This window comes from Ascaphus truei, chromosome 6 (genome assembly GCF_040206685.1).
Source record: "Ascaphus truei isolate aAscTru1 chromosome 6, aAscTru1.hap1, whole genome shotgun sequence".
Lineage (NCBI taxonomy): Eukaryota > Metazoa > Chordata > Amphibia > Anura > Ascaphidae > Ascaphus > Ascaphus truei.
This window is the reverse complement of record NC_134488.1, coordinates 63,798,189-63,814,564: the sequence shown is the minus strand read 5'-3', so window position 1 is coordinate 63,814,564 and position 16,376 is coordinate 63,798,189.

The following is a 16,376-nucleotide window of genomic DNA, read 5'->3' as shown; positions in this document are numbered from 1 at the left end:
CTCTCATTTTCAAGTATGTCCCGGGCACAAAGTTATAACAATATATGGTTACATTAAATGAACCGGGTTATACAGCCAATTTCCAGACATTACTATGGCATTAAGCAGGCAAAACGGACACTCCATTGTATGGCAACGTGTTTCTTTCAACCCCTCCCTTACCTGGACCTTTATCAACATCAAGGTCTAAGTAGGGCATTGAAACATTGATGGACTTTGCTATACGTGGGAGTCCCTGCTTCTTCACCTGCTTGATTAAATGCCCCCTGTAACGTGCAGGCTAGCCCTGGCAGAGTACCCACTGCTTTCTATTTTTAGTTGTAAACCTCATTACTTCCACACCAGATTACAATGCTCAGGCACGTTTTACACCTCCCCACCCAGGCACATTCCTGAGAACCTTAATGCAGAGCACAAAACATGGGGTGTGAGCTCCAAGATCAACTTATTAGTACGCAGAGAAATGAAAAACAACCTCATTTCTAAAAGACAGATTTATAGGAACCAGCAAGAAAGAGCCAGAGTGCTAGAAAAATGTAATCTGCAATACTATTATTAAAAGATGGCAATGCTTTGTTAATTCAACAAGCCTTTTATGCCGTCTACAGTAATTCCTGATCTGCTGTTTTCTGCACTTCTGTGCAACCCAGGAAGCTTCGGTAGTGTACAGTCAGGATATCGAAACGTTATTGCCCCAGATTATTTGGCGTTATTTGGCGTTGGGGATGACCCCCAAGACTGCCCGAGCCTGTCTTCCGTTAAGCAGAAGTTAATAATGATACGCAGAAAGAGCTCAATGCCTGCACCACGCTGACAGCACCCAATGTTTGCAGAAATGACGTTTGTTCCTTTGCAATGCACTTCCCTCTATTTGTCTACTCGTTGGCGCGTCTCCACTGGAGCTATTTGCAGTGCGTATCTGCCGTTACAGACCACTGAATAGTGCTGGAGGAAATATCATTAATGGTGTAGCCAGATTATGGGTAGCTGTACAGCTCCTGGGGAAGTGCAGCTTCAGTCCAGGTTGTGAGACTTTTAAAGATACGATTCTACCTAGCCAGCCAGAAAACAACACTTTCCTAAACAAAAGCTAACCATGCTAATAGCAAATAGTTGACCACTTTCCTTATTTGGGGGGTAATTAAATACAAAGTGCATTTCTTAATGGACTATGCATGGAGGAGTGTTTGTCAATCAAGTGTTTTGTTTCTTTACCTTATCAGAGAGCCAGCAAAGATATGGGGGATGGGCTCTGCCTCTGCAAACTCCTGCTGAACACACAGTGATATCCGACAAAAGGGGGCAGCCAGAGGAAATGAAACCCTCTCCCAAGTCTCAGTGCACGATGTTTACAAACTAACTTGACAAAATTATTTGATATTAATTATAGGCATCAGGGATGGGTACCAAAAAACACCAAACATCCAGATATGACCCCTTAATCACATTACTGGCATTAGCAGAGACTTCCACTCCTTCACGGATGCAGGTTGCACACGAAGTGCGTAAACCTGATGAAGAGACTTATGAGGACTGGAAAGCGTCTGCACAAATTGCATCTCCAAGAACTGGTCCATATCACTAGCAGAGGGGCCTGCCGCAGACCTCCCAAGTCTATTCTTAAACTGAGCAGTACTGTTAGTCAATACATTTGCAACTAAATAAAGGAAAACATATTTTAATGGTAACACTTGCTTTCAAACTAGTGTTGCTTGCCAGTAGATATGTGCAAAATATCAGCTCTTTGTGAACAATGCAAAATTGACCCTTCATTTCGTGTGCAAAGTTTTGCAGGCGTTTTTTTGTTTCACCAAAATTCAGCAACATTTCTCCAGAAAAAGGGCTTTTGCTGGAAAGGGATAAGGAGAAGAGGGTAAAAGGGGAGATGGGAGAGGAGCAAAGGGGATATGGGAGAGAAGGAGAGGGGAAAGGGGGAGATGGGAGAGGAGGAGAGGGGCAAAGGGGAGATGGGAGAGGAGTGGGGCATAGGGGAGATGGGAGTGGAAAAGAGGGGAAAAGGGGAGATGGGAGAGGAGGAGAGGGGCAAAAGGAAGATGGGAGAGGAGGAGAGGGGCAAAGGGAAGATGGGAGTGGAGAAGAGGGGAAAGGGGAGAGGAGGAGAGGGGCAACGGAGAGATGGGTGAAGGGGCGAGAGGGGGAGAGTACCCATTGAGGTATATACCTCCCAAAACACTCTTCTATAGAACATGCGGAAAGAGACCTGGGAAATATGCAAACGTCAATATGCTAAGTATATTCTACAGCAAAGTCAAAAGCAAAAAAACTGTGACAATGATCAAACAAGGAAATCCTATAGAAAGCCATGAGATTTTGTTTTCTACATAAATCAGGTGTCTTGTTCTTGCACCAGGGAACCTTTAACCAATATCCCACAGTGACTTGCTCAGGGGCCAGATGCAGAAGGCACTGGGAATCCAACCCAATTCTCCCACTTTAAAGGCTAGTGGCTATGTTTAGATCCATCCCGGAGTCACATTTCCCAGAATAGGGCAGTCAGAGAGATGGAACAACAGAGCTGTACAGAACTAGCAAAGCAGTCTCTGCATTTGGTTGTTAAAGGCTTGGAACACCTTTAGTGCTGGTGTGTATACAGCTGCTGGCCCACAAGCCCATACCTATCCCATGTCAATGTACCAACACTGAGTGATTGCTGTGTTTATTACAAAAGATGACATTTTTCATGTGATGAACGCTGCACATTGGGGGAGGGGGCGTTCTGAGTGCTGACAGCTGCAGATCAGTAGAATTCCCCTTGGGCTTCACTCATTCGGAGAGTTCAAATACATTGCTGGAGAATGTGAAGCAATTATGTTTAACTTGATTCCAATCTAAGTGAAAGAGGGAGAAAAAAAATGAAACATATATATATATATATATATATATATATATATATATAAAACAGAAAAAAAGAAGATAAAATCGCCCGATCTTCGTGTATTAATGTAAATAAAATTTAATAAAACATGGACATCACGAGGGCTGTAGTAGTTAGTGGGACCGCAGCCTTTGCGATGGGAATATGCTACTGATGGGGTAGAGTTAGGATTGCCAGGTGGCTTCTCCAAAAATACTGGACACAGTGGTGAATGATGTGACGTGCTCGATACACACACAAACCTCTGACCTCTTTCCACTCCATTCTGTTTCTCCTCTCCTTGTTCCAATCTCCAGGCTCTTGGCACCTCCTCCTGGTTGGCTCCATTACCCATTAGCAGCCAATAAGGATGGAGGAAGCTGCCCAGCCCTTTAGCAACATCCTTGCACTCTCCCTGCTCACAGAAATCCTGCGACCCCCCCCCCCCCCCCCCCCCAAGCCAGTCAGGTCACTATGTGCAGAGATGTAATATCGGACACATACATGTCCACTATTATCTCTCATTTTATTCTGGACGGTGTCCAAATACAGGACAGTCCAGTTCAATACTGGACACCTGGTAACCCTAGGTAGAGTACATGAGTCTAATAAGGCTGTGTGTGCACAGTGTACTTTCATGTCAGAAGAGAAGTGACTGGAACTGTGAATTCATTAAGACCCGTTTACACAGGGCGGCTATCCTGAGTGACAACTCCTATTAGAAGTTCACAAGATCAGTAGCACTTACCCCATTATGTTATATAAATGTGATTCATGTATGAGATCCCTGAAATTATAACATTATATGTCTTGTTCATATGTAGCAGTGACCGTGTATGCAGCCATATGATGAGAATATTATAGGCACCGTCCCGTGGAGCTTACAATCCAAATGTTGGTGCCTGAGACAAGGGGGAGTTAAGGTGAACTTATGGGAACCCAGTACTTGAGGTGCTCTCTAATCACATGAGAGATAGATGTCAGGAACTAAAGGTATAAAGTACTGATAATACTTCACTACTTCTACTTATTAGCAGTATATAGCACACAGTTTGACTTGTGTGGGAATAATTGGAGTGTCCCCCTAATGATTAAACCTTTTGCTACCATGAGACCTCCGACACTCTTACAGGTGAAGACCTCACAAGTCTCTTCTTCATACAGTATATTATACACATAGTATAGCTGCTAGTAATTTGTTTATTTAAGTAGATCACTCATGACTACAAGTCAGCATAATGTTGCAAAAAGGTAACTTTTTTGGGAAAGGGTCATCTGAGCCAAAACATCACTCGTCTGAAGATAATTAAAATCCTGTTTCGCAATGCTAGGCTGACTTGGAGTCATGAGTAACCCAGGTGTTAATCCCGATCATGTTCTTTATTTTGTCTCTTTCTGGCTAATGTGGAGTTTAGCTATTTGGGTTACCTTCTCCTGCTACTCATGTCCGTCGCATTTTCGTGACTTCGCAGCATCACATTGTCATGGGAATGCATTGCCATGCGACGTCGCGGAGTCCTTTGATGCCGCATTGTCATTGCGACACATCGTCACAAAGAGAAGATGCCAGAAATAAGGAGAAGCAAGAGGTAAGAGAAAGAAGTGCCGGTACACTGTACCAGCATGTACCGTCACAAAAAGCCCTGTATATGTGTAACCCCTCTTTATTTCCTGAGATGTGTTACTATGTAGATACTAGGGCAGGGTCATCCGCCTCCCCTGTGTATGAAACCGGCAATAAACTGGGTGGGGTCAGACAACACATTGTGACACATATGTTTTGAACAGTATTTTGTATATGCAGAACACAATCACATTCAGGGGCCCTAAGAATTGGAGGACCCTGAACAACACTTATTACAACTTCTAGTGTGAGAATAATGAGGTACCCCACTGCAGAATTGTCCCACAGTGTCTCTTACTCAGTTCCGGTGGCCGAGATACTAACTAATGGGCTACTGTTGGTGCCAGCACAGCACTGGAGCTTGTGTGGAATATATTTGTGTTTATTGGTTTATCAGCCTGTTACTTCACAAAGGAGTGTTGTTATCTGTGTATGCTGAAAGGGATACTGCAGGGGTGGGGTGATCCCCTGGATGGGTTTCCATGTGGCCTACTCACTGCTTCGGAACCCCAGGTTTTCCGGGTCCCCGTTACACAGACGATGTACTCTCCAGGATCATTCCAGCCACCTCTGGTATGTGCTGCTCTGTCAGACTGGGAAGGCTCTGCTATCGCGCTGTATTTCTCGCCATGCTTCTCAGGACAGGTCCTCCTTCTTTCTTGCTCTCTGCAGGTCTCTCTTTGGATCACGTGCTCCTGCCAGGCTATATCTCTTGCTACTCCTCTCTCATAATGTCATACTCTCAATACCCATGGTCTCAGTCCTTTCCATGCCTCACATTCATTGGTCGAAGGGCATGTCCATCAATATGCTTATGTGTGTCCTTAAGGGTGTTACACTATCCCCCTACTAAAAACATTGATGCCCTCATCTACTTCACAGGGGTACTAGACATAGTAATAATAAATAATAAAACATTTCTATATATAACACCTGATTCCTCTCTAGGCACAAATGAACACAGGAGCAGATGATGGCCTATACCTACAATTCCCACATAATCAATCATAAAAACACCACCCTGCACCACACCTGCAGGGTTAACCAGAAATCAAGTATTATGTGAGCCACCCTTTTTGGCACAGTAACCATTGGAAATTATATTGTTTCAATATTGTACATGGCATACATATTTTCTTAGTTTTTCGTTTTTATGTATGTTTGTACTTTTTCTAGCAATCATAGTTTTTGTGTATAAATGTACATATGGCTGAATATGATTTCTTTTATTTTCTATTTTAGAAATGTATATATTATGATGAATTGTTTCATCTGTATATATTATATATATATATATAATATATATTTTTTTATTATTATTTACATTTTTTTTACAGATTCCTCAACAGTTGCTAATTGTTATTAAAGCTTCTCCTTATCGATATTTGTAGTGTAGTTGTTAAATACATATCGGTAGAAATAAATATTTGCTTTAATTAGTTGATAAATGGGGAGAACATGAAGCCTTCATTTAGGTCTTATGGGGCTAGAGTGCCCAGCCTATATATCCATTTGGCTTCTTTCTTTTATATCTCTAATCACCTCTTCTGATGTTATGTGCTATCCGATCGCTGCCATACATTTTAATTACTTTATATCTCCTTTATGGCAGATGTTTATATGGCGTGCTATAGGAGTATCTAGTTCATTTCTTATAGCTCCAATATGCTCAAGAATTCAATGGCATACTGTCACGCCTGTATGCCCGCAGACCTGGCAAGACCCCAGTACTGAGGTGGGAACGGTATTACACCACACACCCACAGCAGTGGGAGCGAGCCCGGAGTGTGGTATAGCGTTGCTGGGCCTGTAGAGAGAGTTGTTAGTATACTTGCAACGCCAGTAGGTGTAGGAGTAAGAAAGGTCGTGTCCGTGTGCCAATATCCAGGGGTCTAGAGGGTAGAGTCGTCAGGGTACAAAGCCAGGTCCAAGGATGCCAGAGGTAAGCGAGGTAGTGTTCAAGCAGGGTTCAAAGAGATACCAGAGAGCAGAGTAGTCCAGGACAAGCAGGGGTCATAAGCCATGGAAATCCAAGGTAAACACAGGAGCAGGAACACAGGAGCAGGATACAGCACAGACACAGAGGGAGCACAGCATAGGTCAGCACACAGGGAAACAGGAACTATGCAGAGCGAGGAAGAAGTGGACATACAGGGATTATAAAGAAAGGCACACCAATAGGAGAGAGGGGAGGAGCAGAGAGAGAAGTGGGAGACAACAGAGATAGGTCAGGGAGAAAAGAGGAGGAGACAAAAGGGGCAGTCAGGAGAATGACCTGTAGGGATTGGGAGGAGGAGTCAGGATCGTGACAAGCCAGGTAAGAGGCGCGTGTGCGCGCGCCCTCTGTAAGTTGAGGGTGCGCGCGCACAGGCTGTGACAGAAAGATGGCCCACAGGGACTAAGAGGAGGAGCGTGTGCGCGCACCCTCCGTGAGCTGAGGGGGCGCGCGCACAGGCTGGGACACCAGGCGCGCAGAGCTCCGCGCCGTGGGCACCCCGCTGGAGGAAGGCAGGGGAGCGGATGGAGCAGCCAGGGAAGGTAAGGTGCTGGCCACGGGCACAGGAGGGGTCAGGGGACGGGGAGCGTCACTGCAGGGGCTCGGGGACCGCGCAGGTGCGCGAGACCTGCGGGGCATGCGCTGAGGTAGTGGGAGAGAGGTAGACGGAACAGGACAGGAGTGGGAAAGGGTAGAGGGATTTGCAGGAGATGGGACAGAGGGAACAGAAGGGGAAGGAATCCCCTGAATCGTCACAGTATCCCCCCTTGAGGATCGATCTCTGAGCGATCCAACCACGGCTTGAGGGGGATCTTTTGGTGGAAATGGAGCAGAAGTCTTGGAGCATGGATGTGACGTGCCGGTACTCATGAACGTTCTTCTGGGCCGTAGCCCTTCCAGTGGCCCAGGAATTGGAGACTATTTTTGGACCAACGGGAATCAATAAGTGACTGGACCTCTTACTCCTGTTGTCCTAGGGTGGAGACTGGCTCGGGTTTCCGAGCGGTGACAGGAAAATGAGGGCTAGGTACGAAAGATTTAAGAAGGGAAGCGTGGAAAACAGATGGAATCTTCATAGTAGGAGGAAGATCGAGACGGTAGGCCACAGGATTAATTTTCTCCAAAATTTTGAATGGACCTAGGAATCTAGGAGACAGTTTAGGCGATGGTGTCTTCAGCCTAATATTTTTTGAAGATAACCACACCCGGTCACCAGGTTTGAAGGAAGGCCCAGGTTGACGATGACGATCCGCCTTGACTTTTGTTTGGCCACCGCGGATTGTAAAGACTTGAGGATCCTTTTCCAAGATTCTTGGAGATTGACAACATGGGAGTCGGCCGCTGGAACGCCCGAAGGAGAGGGCGAGAGAGGAAGGCTAGTGGGGTGGAAACCAAAGTTGATGAAAAAGGGGGACTCCTGAGTGGACTCGTTTTTCAGGGAATTTATGGCAAATTCGGCCCATGGTAGAAGGTTCACCCAGTTATCTTGTGAGTCCGATATGAAACATCTTAGGTATTGTTCAAGGGTTTGGTTCATCCTTTCAGTTTGACCATTGGTTTGATGATGGTATCCTGAGGAAAATAACAGAGAGATACTGAGTCTCTGGGAAAATGCCCGCCAGAATTTCGAGATGAACGGTGATCCACGGTCAGAGACAATAGAAATGGATACGCCATGTAACCTGAACATTTCTTTGGAGAAGACATCGGCCAACGTGGCTGAGTTAGGAAGAACCTTGAGGGGAATAAAGTGTGCTTGTTTAGAGAACCTGTCTACTACGACCAGAATAGTGTTCATCCCATTGGAAATGGGCAGTTCAACAATGAAATCCATTGAAATGTGTTTCCAGGGTTGTTCCGGAATGGGGAGAGGCAAGAGAAGGCCAGAAGGCTTGTGATGGAGTGTCTTACTCTGGGCACATACAGGACAGGCAGAAGTAAAGTCGAGAATGTCCTGGTTCATCTTTGGCCACCAAAAGGTCCATTTAATGAGATCTGCTGTCCTTTTGAAGCCTGGATGACCGACTGCTCTAGAAGAATGACCCCAAAGTAAAACTTTATGGCGAAAGCGTGGGGCTGTGCATAGGCGTCCTTCTGGTACCCTGAACCTGCTGGGAATGTGAGCTTGAGCTTTGTTCATCTCGTCCAACACATCGAAGTTGTTCGCGGAAATTATACATTTGGCAGGCAGAATAGGCTCTGTGGTTTCATTGGATTCGGTTTCTGTGGCGAACTGACGAGAGCGTCCGCTTTGACATTTTTGGTACCAGGAATATATGAGATGGTGTAGTTAAAGCGGGAAAAGAAGTGACCAGCGAGCTTGGCGGGATTCCAGACAACGGGCCCCCTCAATATATAACAAATTTTTGTGGTCTGTGAGAATGGCAACTGGTTCTTTGGAACCCTCCAGAAGGTGTCTCCATTCTTGAAGAGCCAGTTTTATGGCCAAAAGTTCACGATTACCGACATCATAATTCCTTTCGGCAGATGAAAATTTCCGTGAAAAAAAACCACAGGGGTGAAGTTTCTCTTGGGGAGAAGTCCTCTGGGACAGGACTGCGCCGGCTCCTACGTCCGAGGCTTCGACCTCCAAAGTGAAGGGGAGGGATGTATCCGGATGACGAAGGATGGGTGCAGAAAAGAAAGCCTTCTTGAGGATCTCAAATGCAAGAATAGCCTCAGGAGACCAGGAAGAGATATCGGCGCCCTTCTTGGTCAGTGCGGTGATGGGAAGAGCAATAGAAGAAACATTTTTGATGAATTTCCTGTAATAGTTGGCAAAGCCGAGAAAACGCTGCACAGCCTTAAGTAAATTTGGCAACGGCCAATCGAGAACAGCTTTCAGTTTCTCTGGGTCCATGGAGAAGCCTTGACTGGAGATGATATAGCCTAAGAAGGCAGTAGAGGACTGGTGGAATAAACACTTCTCCATCTTGGTATATAGGCGATTAGAACGGAGTCTAGAAAGCACCAATTTGGTATGTGAAATGTGTTCCTCCAGATTTTTAGAAAAAATAAGAATGTCGTCTAGGTAGACTATGACAAATGTTCCCAATACATCGCGGAAGATGTCGTTCACAAACTCTTGAAAAACGGCAGGAGCGTTACATAAACCAAAGGGCATAACAAGATATTCATAATGTCCAGAACGTGTGTTAAATGCAGTTTTCCACTCGTCCCCCTCCCTTATGCGAATGAGATTATAGGCACCTCTTAAGTCGAGCTTTGAGAAGATAGAGGCTCCCTGGAGACGATCGAACAGTTCTGAGATAAGCGGAAGAGGATATCGGTTCTTCACCGTGATCTTATTAAGTCCGCGGAAGTCAATGCACGGCCTGAGCGATCCATCCTTCTTCTTCACAAAGAAGAAGCCAGCCCCGGCAGGGGAGGTAGAGATGCGGATGAATCCTTTCTCCAGGTTTTCCTTAATGTAGGACGTCATTTCCTCGGTTTCTGGGACAGAGAGTGAGTATGACTTAGACTTCGGCAGGATGGTCCCAGGAATGAGATCGATAGGACAATCGTACGGACGATGGGGATGAAGAATCTCCGCTTGTACCTTGTTGAACACGTCCAGGTACTCATGATACACGGTAGGCAGGGTCAAAAGATTAGAAGAAACGGAATCCAGGCCGGCAAGCACCGTAACAGGAGACTCCACAGGAATGGCGTCTGTGGACGAAGGCCACTGGAGAGGGAGAGTACCGGTCCAGTCAATGCGCGGATTGTGGAGTTGAAGCCAAGGCAATCCTAAAATAATTTGCACCGTAGGAGATTGAAAAATATCGAAGATGATTACCTCCTTATGACCATCAGCCAAGGTCAATGTAAGCGAAATAGACTCCCAAATGATGAATGCCGGCTGGAGTGGCCTGCCGTCAATGGCCTCAAGGCCGATGGCGGTCTTCCTTCTGACCATGGGAATGTGATTCTCCGACGCGAACTTCTGGTCCAGGAAGTTACCACCAGATCCTGAATCGCCGAAAGCTTCAACCTTCAGGAAAAGATTCGGACCCTCCAACGTGGCAGGAAGCAGAAACTTCTTTGGGAGAGCATCGGGAGGAGAGGGGCAAGGAGAGACAGTACCCAGTAAAAGCCCCTCTACCTTTACTGGGTGTGCCCGTTTCCCGGCTTCAGAGGACAATTCTGGAGGCGATGTTCCGGGGAAGCACAGTAGAAGCACAATCTTTTCAGACGACACCGCGCTCTCTCCGTGGCCCGAAGTTGCTGACTGCCGACCTGCATCGGTTCCGGAGACTCCAGTGCCAGGAGGGGTGTTGTAGGCGACCTGTGAAAAGCAATAGAAGAAGGAGAACGAGAACAGTGCCTTTCGTGCCGCCGCTCCTGAGTATGCTGATCCATGCGTACGCTCAGGGTAATCAACTCCTCCAGGGAGGAAGGCCGGGCATGAGTAGCTAGGTCGTCTTTCAACGTATCTGTAAGTCCGTGCCAGTACGCTGCGGCGAGTGCCTCATCATTCCATTGGACTTCGGCGACCAGCGTGCGGAACTCGATGGCGTATTTGGCAGCTGATCTTCGGGCCTGAGAAATGTGAAAAAGAGAGCAAGTGGCCGTTTCGCGCCGTGCAGGAGTATCAAATACCAGTTGAAATTCGCGTCTGAAGATAGAGTATTCTTGCGTTATTTCACTTTTGCGCTCCCATAGGGGAGAGGCCCAGGCGAGGGCGTCTCCGGTGAGCAAGGCGTAGACATATGCTACTTTAGCACGACCGGTGGAAAACAGGGAGGGGGACATCTCAAACTGCACCTCACATTGGTTTAAGAAACCACGGCAGGCGAGAGGATCCCCATCGTAGCGATTCGGAGACGGAATCCGTGGCCCAGGGTTGGCGTAGGTTGTAGCCACCAGTGGTGTAGGAGCCAAGGAACTCTCCTGAGGGGAGAACTTAGCCAACTGCTGGGAGACAGTGGACAGCTGGTTACTAACATATTGTAAGGCCTCTATGGAAATACTGGTACCCACCTCAGGGGGGTCTGCGTTTGTTTGGCTCTGCATAATGTCACGCCTGTATGCCCGCAGACCTGGCAAGACCCTAGTACTGAGGTGGGAACGGTATTACACCACACACCCACAGCAGTGGGAGCGAGCCCAGAGTGTGGTATAGCATTGCTGGGCCTGTAGAGAGAGTTGTTAGTATACTTGCAACACCAGTAGGTGTAGGAGTAAGAAAGGTCGTGTCCGTGTGCCAATATCCAGGGGTCCAGAGGGTAGAGTCGTCAGGGTACAAAGCCAGGTCCAAGGATGCCAGAGGTAAGCGAGGTAGTGTTCAAGCAGGGTTCAAAGAGATACCAGAGAGCAGAGTAGTCCAGACAAGCAGGGGTCATAAGCCATGGAAATCCAAGGTAAACACAGGAGCAGGAACACAGGAGCAGGATACAGCAGAGACACAGAGGGAGCACAGCATAGGTCAGCACACAGGGAAACAGGAACTATGCAGAGCGAGGAAGAAGTGGACAGACAGGGATTATAAAGGAAGGCACACCAATAGGAGAGAGGGGAGTAGCAGAGAGAGAAGTGGGAGACAACAGAGATAGGTCAGGGAGAAAAGAGGAGGAGACAGAAGGGGCAGTCAGCGGAATGACCTGTAGGGATTGGGAGGAGGAGTCAGGATCGTGACAAGCCAGGTAAGAGGAGCGTGTGCGCGCACCCTCTGTAAGTTGAGGGTGCGCGCGCACAGCTGTGACAGAGAGATGGCCCGCAGGGACTGAGAGGAGGAACGTGTGCGTGCGCCCTCCGTGAGCTGAGGGGGCACGCGCACAGGCCAGGACACCAGGCGCGCAGAGCGCTGCGCCGCGGGCACCCCGCTGGAGGAAGGCAGGGGAGCGGATGGAGCAGCCAGGGAAGGTAAGGTGCTGGCCGCGGGCACAGGAGGGGTCAGGGGATGGGGAGCATCACTGCAGGGGCTCGGGGACCGCGCGGGTGCGCGAGACCTGCGGGGCATGCGCTGAGGTAGTGGGAGAGAGGTAGACGAAACGGGACAGGAGTGAGAATGGGTAGAGGGATTGGCAGGAGATGGGACAGAGGGAACAGAAGGGGAAGGAATCCCCTGAATCGTCACACATACATTTTTAGTTGGAAGCATTGATGTGCATGCCTTACATTTCGAGCATTTATATGATCCTTTGATCAAAAATTTATTTAGCCATGTTGTTTTATTATCCACTGCAAGATGACTATGTACTAGTCTGTCATTAAGATTTTTTGCCCGTCTATTTACCATGACAGGGTAATCTTTGAGTACTTGTTTTAATGTCTCATCATTCAGTAGAATGTGCCAATGTTTTAGTAGGATTGATTTTATCAGGTGCCATTGATTGGTGTACGTTCCTATAAAGCGAATTAGCTTTTAGTTAGGGGCTGTGTCTGATGTTTTATCTTTCAGTATATTTTCTCAAGGAGTACATTTAGCTTGTCTATAAGCATGTCTTAAGATCTTTTAAAGTGAAACTTCTATGCTGGCATCTACCATATGAAAATTTCCCTTGGAGTAAATTGTCTTGTTGGTAACGGAAGTGCACTCCCGGAAGTGACGACACTGCTGGCAGAAGAAGCCTACGTCCGTGGTGGCAGCTTGACGAGCAAGACCAGAGCCCTCCCGCGCTAGGCACAAAATCTGAGAGGCCTTCCCACGCATGGTGCACATCCGCAAAAGCCTCCCGCGCATGGCGTGCATGCACAGAGTTTTACAGTGCTCGGTACGCATGCGCAGAGGCCTCCCGTGCTTGGTGCGCATGCGCAGAGGCCTTCCGTGCTTGGTTCGCATGCGCAGAGGCCTTCAGCGCACATAGTGTGCATGCGCAGAGGCCTCCTGCGATTGGCGGCCTGCCGTGCTCAGCACACATGACACGCATGCGCAGAGGCCTTCGGCATGCATGGCACAAAGGCGCAGAGGCATCCTGCACTCAGTGCACATGGTGTGCATGCGCAGAGGCCTCCAGCACCCGGCGTGCCCAGAGCGCATGCACAGAGGCCTCCAGCGCATGGCACACACGGCGCACACGGCGCGTAGAGACAGACACAGAGACACACAGAGACAGACACACATACAGAGACACACACAGACACATACAGACACTGAAACACACACACAGACACACAGAGACACCACACACACACAGGCACACACACAGAGACTCACACACTGAGACACACACACACAGAGACACACACAAGGAACTCACAGTTAGCATAAATATAGAAGTGCAAATAGCTAAAACGGGGGGGGGGAGGAGGTTGCCGAGCACGCGCGTTCTAAGTTACCTTTCTTTGCGTTTTATCACTGAAATTGTGTTTTAATTTTTCATTGAAAACATCACCTTCACAAATACAATTTCTGTGACATAACAGTGACAAAAGACAAAGAGGTTTCACTTAAAATGCGCGTACTCGAAACACACACCCTTTGTTTTGCTATAGCCCCTCTGTGAAAATCGTTCTGTACGGTCCAGAGCTTGTTTTTCAAATTCCTGAATATTAGAGCAATTTCTCCGTACACACAGATATTGCCCTATAGGGATGCCTCTTTTTTGATGGTCTGGGTGATGGATATTTGACCTCAGTAGACTATTTGTTGAGGTCTCCATTCTAAAGATGGAGGTCTGTAATAGGCCGGAGTGATCCCGTTCTGTTTTAAAAACAAGAAAATTGATTGTGGTTTTGCTAAATTCCACTGTCAATTTTGGATTAATGGTGTTATTGTTTAATTTATTAATTCTACCAGTAGTCTGGATGAACTATTCCATAGCAGCAGGATATCGTCAATAAATCTAGTCCAAAGTTCAATGTATTATGTACAGTATATTGCAACGTATCATCATTGAACACTATTTCATCCTCCCACCAACCTAAATGTAGGTTGGTGCATGTTGGGTACATGTAGTCCCCATTGCTGTTCCTTGTTTCTGATGATATCATTTCCGATTGAACCAGAAATATTTTTTTGTGAGAACAAATTCCATAAGTTTAATGACAAAATTGATATGTGAGATAAAGTTTCGATTTTTACTTTTCAGAAAGTGTGTTATGGCTTTTAGCCCTGTTAGCTTGATTTTAGTATAAAGCAATTCTAAATGTAATCCTACTAAGTAGGCGTTATAATTTACTGTGACACCATCCAGTTTTTTAAGGACATTTGTATCCTTCATGTATGAAGGATACGAAGTTAAAAAGGGCCTTAGGCTACGGCCCCGCTGCCTGCCATGCACGCGCGTGTGCGAGGCTGGCGGCGCGTGCCGCCGAATTCCCCGGTCTGCAGTGGGCTGCAGGGGGAAAGACAGGGGGGCGTGGTGGGGGAGTGATGGGGGCACGGCCATGACATCACCCGGCAGGTTCGCCCTCATTGGCTGAACCGGCGGGGGGCATGGCCCAGCGCTCCGTCGCCCGTGTCAATCTCAATTTTCGGGTCCGGAAGAAAAATTCGCCGCGCAACGCGGCGGCCCCCCCTTGTAGCGGGCCCAGACCCAGTGAGAGGCGGCTCTTGTCCCCGCCAGTAGTCAGTGGGGACCAAGCCTAAGGATGGTGTCAATGTAGATACTTGCTTTTTCAGTAATGCTGCCTAAACCAGACACTATAGGCCGTCCCGGTGGTGGTCTTTTCATTTTATGAAGCTTAGGTAAGCTATAAAAAGTAGCTATTTTGGGGCAGTCAGTGAGCATGAATTCGAATTTTTGACAAAGATACATTTTCTGCAGATGTCGATGTTAGAAGTAAGATTTGTTTTCATGTACGCTCCATCTACTGTACGATCTTTTATTAATTTGAAATTATTTTGGAAACTTTGCACTCTGCTATTGATTTGATTAACAATTCCGAATCTACCAATAAATATATACGTACTGCATTCATTTTCTTGATGTGACAATTAATACAATTGGGGCTCTATTACAGACTACCATACATAGAAAGCCGAAAGATTAGAATACTCTCTAGAGGGCTTCCTCATATCACCAATCCGACTCTCAAAAGGGCTCTTCCGTTCTCTCTGCTTCAACGAGTTGATAGAATAGTATCTGACCCTATCAAACTTGAAAGTGAACTGAAATCCATGTAGGACCGTTTTGTGGAAAGTGGTTACTCACCTCAGGTTATAAAGTGTAATATGGAGAGAATTAGGAAGTTGTATCTTGCTGGTAAAATTACTGTATACATTTTGATAACACTAATACAACCAAGACACATCGGCTATCAGTCATTACTACTTTATACCACCGCTGCTGCAACTATCAAGACAGCCGTTTGTGAGAATTGGAAAATCCTTGAATCTACGTGTCTTTTTAGTTAAAACTGCCCCTGGATTGCCTATGTGCAAAGCAGGTTGCTACAGTATAAATGTACTGCCTGTACCACTTGTCAGCATATGCTTACCAGATCGACTTCAGGGTTTTTCTGTTAACTTTTAACATTTTTGGAACTGTCCAAGTACATTTATTTTATATATATTTAATATAAATGTAACCATGCTGTAAAATGGCTGCAGTCATCTTTCCTGCTGACAGTAAGGCCTGGTAAGTTATGGGCATGCCAGCAGTAATTATGGAGGTTTGCCCTCACACCCTGGTGAGGTGCCCTATGTATGGATGGGAGTGGTCACATGCTCTGAATCCATGATAAGTGATGTCAGAGTTGTGCCAGCCCCCAGAGGATACATAAGGCACAGCACTGCCAAAAGTTAGTGTGTGTTCAGAGATCATCAGTGGAGTTAGTAGTAGATATAAGACAAGGAGCAAGTCTGAGTGCAGGCTTGGGAGGAGACAGCTTATAAGACTGTGACCAGGGACCTGGCACAGGGACTATCTCCCTAAGGGGAGATAGTGAATCCACCAATTTGGGGAAAGGACACCTTTCAAAGGGAAGTGCGGTGA